We start from the raw sequence: 5,043 nt of genomic DNA on the forward strand, positions 1-5,043 counted from the left end.
TTATGCCCTATGAATTCTTCTAATTTGAGGTTTCTCAGCTTTCAAGTCCAACTTCTCATTTCCTTCCCGTCATGGATTACCAGAAAGCTTCCTCATATCCGTAGATATTTCTACAGATCTATGTCAAACTAAGCATGATTCTGTTTGAAAACTGGTAGGCTATGAAGATGTCCTTCATGGCTAAGGTATTTGTATCTGAGATAACTGGGAGATTGTGGCCTCCAGTGGGTTTATCCCAGTCTTTCTTTAATAAATTGGATAGAAGATTTATAAAGTGTCAAGGAAGAACTGACATTTTCTAAAGCATATTAATGTTCAGTAAATCATATTTTCTCAATTCATAAACTTACTCCTAGGACTAAAGTGCTCACTATGGCTTAAACCAAAACCCAATTCTTACTTAAATTTCAGGGGTAACTTGAAATAAGGAAACTCGAAGCAATACCTGGAGAGCTCATGCCTGGGATACTTAACAACAGTAACAGCATCCTTAAGAAGGGATTCTCTAAATACCAAAATGTGAAGTTTTCATTCACATGAATTTCTTCAAATACAGAGAATATAGCCACAGGATCTATGGCAGCAGTTAAACTACCAAACCAAAGTTTATGGAGCAATGACACATTTTGAAATACTTCACCTGACATTTGCCTTAGAGGGACAGACCTATTCCAAATGCATTCCACAATAGTTCCAAGCACAGCATACAACAGAATGGTCCCCACATTTTTGAAAAATAGCTTACTGGGCATAAATTATTCTGCATCAAGGACTATCAGTGAAAGTAAATACAGAAAAAAAATTATCACTGTCTATGACTAGTGGGGATTTGTCATTTAAACTGTAAATTAGTCTTCCCATGATGAAACGTACAAATATCAAGAGGCAGCTTTCAGCTACAACTGTGGGCATCTTATTATAGAGGTAAAATCCTGGCAAAGAGAAAAAGTAGAGTATTATAATATCTTTATTATCAATCATCTCTATATGTCAGTCTTGTCAAGCCTCATGATTTCAGGAAAATAGCTTCTCATTCATTTCACATTTTCCATTTTAATAATGACTTAATAAAGATGTGGTGTCATAATGGAGACATTATTCTTTATAATGGAAAATATTTACTACTAGAATAAAAGCATACTAGGATAAAATGCAACTAACAACAAGATTATTCACATGCCTATGGAATCATTTTCAAATGTGAGCATATATTTAAAAATGCAAACAATGCATTTGAACATTTATCAGTTGGCAATATTCTTCTGTTCCTCTCAAGATCATACTGATGGACATCAGAAGCTTTAAAAAGCATAGAAATGAGAATTGTAATTCAAAAGTCTCTTTTGAATAACAAGAGCTAAAAGGGGCTTTAGTAATCATAACTAATTCTTCATTGATAAGTAATCATAATTAATTATTTATAAGGAAATTGGGGCCAAGGAAGCAAGGTGACTTTGCATGGTTATACAGTCAGTATATGACAGAAATGAGGTGACCAACCAGCCAAGTTTCCTGACTCTCAGCCCAGTGTTCCTATAATTACCCCAAAATGCCACTTGATCTGATGGACAGATCTCAGTTTATATTAATTTATTCCATTGGATTATCGAACTACACTCCCAGTTATAAAGCTTATTTTTTTTCTCATAGAGTAATATGAGTTCTTAATTCCACCAGGGAAATGCACCCACCTCTAGCAGAACACATGGCAGCAGTTCTGTGCTTTATCCTGCATTATTTTACCTTTGCCCTACATTTCAGGCCACATCATCATGCTCTAGCTTACATGAAGCCTAAAGGTAATGACTCTAATTATCATCAACTATTTCTGCTACACAAAGGACAGAAAGTTGTCTGATCCATCTCCTTCCTCCTCTCTATCTGAGTTCTCACCAACGCCCTGCTGAAATCCTCTTCTAATATACATGCTCATTAATTTGACTACAAATTTTTCAAAGCTTTAAGGCTAGTTTTTAAATATATTCTCTGACACACTGCTGGGACACAGGAAGAGCTTGAGAGATACTTACCAAGTAAATAATAAGTACATTTCCAGAATAGAAATTCAATTGGTTCCTAAGCTAGGCTTTATTTCTCAATAACTTCAAAAATGTCTGCACATGTATTCTCCTATTAGATTCTGTTATCACGCCAACACAACAATGTAAATATTGTTATTCCCATTTTAGAAACAATAAAAGTGAGTCATAAAGAAGTAGTTTATTCATCTAATACTTACTTACTGATTGCCTGTGTGCCAGGCACTGGCTCCTAAATTTGCACCAATATTAAATAGTTTGAAATAATCTTCCTTTTCTACTTCACCATGCTTCTTCCTTCTTTATCTTCTACAGAATCATTTATTTCCTCTATTAATTGAAATAATTTTAAAACTCCTAAGTCCAGCACCTCAGACTGCTCAGCCACGCTACCTACAAACCCTTATTATATGAAATGTTAAAGGGACTTATCTAAAAAAAGAAGATAAAAAATATGAACAATATGAACAGTAAAAAGATAGCAAACTCACAGTTATTAACAACCACACCTAAAACATAAGCAAACTAAACAGACAGCTAGATCAGGAGCAGAACCACAGAAATGGAGATCATATGGAAGATTAGCAACAGGGGAGTGGAAAGAGGAGAAGGGGAACAGGTACAGAGAATAAGTAGCATAGACGGTAGGTAGAAAATAGATGGGGGAGGGCAAGAATAATATGGGAAATGTAGAAGCTAAAGAACTTATGACACATGGACATGAACTAAAGGGGGGAATGGGGGAGGGGGAGTGCAGGGGGGAGGAAAATGAAGGGGGGAAATGGGACAACTGTAATGGCATAATCAATAAAATATATTTTAAAAATAAAAATAAATAAATAAAAACTCTTTATAGAAAAGATAGGGTCTTATTCATCTCTGTAACCCAAAGGCCTAATATAGTGTCCCACCCACATAGTGTGTTACAAAAATATTTGCAAAGTGAATGTTAACATGGAAGGAGTTTGTTTATTTGCTTTTTTGTTCTTAAATTTACATTTTGTTACTAAGGTTATAGCAAAAAAATATCTTTCAGTGATGGCTCAGTAAAGCCCTACTTAAACAACTGGGGATGGATGACCTGTTGGAAAGTCCCTTTTTACCCTATGATCCTGACATTAACATTTAATTAGACTATTTATTCTAATCAACAACCCCCTAGTAGTGCAAAATAACTTAAAAGAATCTTAACCATTTACAAGTGCTAATTACAATCACACAAGACAGCATGTACTTCTACTCAAAGTGGAAGTACATTCTAGTTTTGGTTTATGAACTTTACAAAGCATCTCCCCTTAGGCCTTACATTTCCTATCAATAAAGTGAGAAGACTGGATGAGAATTGTCTCTAAGGGTTTTTCCAGCTCTGGTAATTCATCATGCTATGAATGTATGGATCTCACATGTGTCATTGCTAAATACAACATTCCAGAATGGTAAGACTTTGTTATCTATAAAGTCACCTTAAATTTGGAATGCTAAATGTGATCTATTTTAGAGAAAGTTAATTTTAACATGAAATTCTACAAGTTCTTCCATGTTTTCATAGCTTTGTTTTTGGTTCTGAATCTACAAAGAAATGATCATTCAATGATAAACACTTTGAACTGTTCGAGGACTCTTATGATTTTAATATTACTAAGCCAAAAGCCAGACAGATTATTCAAGAACAAATAATGAAGAATAGAATAAATCTCCTTCAGAGAACCATAAAACTAGCAACTCAACGTGTCACTAATGGTAAAGTAGTAAAAATATAACAGGTGGGTTTTTTTGGCTGGATTTATTCTTAGTTTGTTTTTTTCCCTTAAATTCTGAGTGGTGGCAAAAAGGCATACCTTGTCAAAAATAAAAATAAACTTGTCCCACTTTCTCAGTACCTGACTATTAAAGATATAAATCAGTATGTATCTACAATCAATCTCATAAGCTTTCCATGTTCTCTCTTTTAAAGTTTCAAAGCCTTGTCTTCTCAACCCTTGAACAATGATGACCCTTTGTAGTCTAAGGTATGGTGCTAAATCTACTCCTGCCTCCATTTGCTGAGAGACCACGACCATTTGAACATAATCACTGCAAGGGGACTTACGCTATTAAAAAAGTACTCCAGTACTCCTTTCAGCAGACAGAAGGAGGCAAATAATTCCATCTTGCCTCTCTCTGAGGCAATTTGCACCAATATTATATTGGAGGCATTTAAATGGTCTATTTAAATATTTGGTCTATTTCTTTAAGTGCCTTTTTTTAACACCTTGTAAAAAACCTTTGACAGTCCCTACTGTTAGGTCAGTCTCTGGGAGATCCATGAAAAATTCCTCCTTTACCTAGCTTTGCCAGGGAGGGTAACAAAGTCCACAGTGTGATCGCAGAGGGGACCTGCACATGCTAGTAGTCCAGGGAGAAGAGGAGTATGGGAGTAAACAGCATTGAGCAACGTCCGGCGTTCCTCTCAGTCCCCAGCTGCCACCATCTGCCCTCAGGTGTCTGTAGTGCCATAAGCTATCCCCACAGATTCTTAGAATATGGGAACAGAGCTGCCCGAGCAGCAGAGGAAACAGAAGCCTCAGTCCAGGGCCCATCGCCAGCTCTGCAGCAGTGCTTGCTGAAGTATTTGGTCTCCTCCCCAGCTGCAGCAGCTCACAAATGCAGTTTACTGTCCCTGACCCTTAGATCTGCTGGCCAGTACTTAATGAATCAGTGGGAACTCCAAAAGCTCCCTGGAACCCTTGAAGAGAAATGATGGGCTGTTATGCCCTAGAATGACAATACAGCCTAGAGCCAGCAGAAGGGAGGAAGCTGGGACAAATTCACTGATTCACATGGAAAAGGATTTTATTTCCAGTCCCAAGTCTCAACAGAGAAAAAGCACTGGGAACTTAATTCTGACCACTGAGCAATCTATTGTCTTACAACAAGACTACTCCAATTTCTGGTGTATGCAAAAAACTATTCAATAAAGATTCTTAAACCTCCACAGACTATCGAGGTCTCTGCATACAAGAAT

The sequence above is a fragment of the Artibeus jamaicensis genome, unplaced genomic scaffold, assembly GCF_021234435.1.
Source record: "Artibeus jamaicensis isolate MK-2021 breed Jamaican fruit bat unplaced genomic scaffold, CSHL_Jam_final contig_241, whole genome shotgun sequence".
Lineage (NCBI taxonomy): Eukaryota > Metazoa > Chordata > Mammalia > Chiroptera > Phyllostomidae > Artibeus > Artibeus jamaicensis.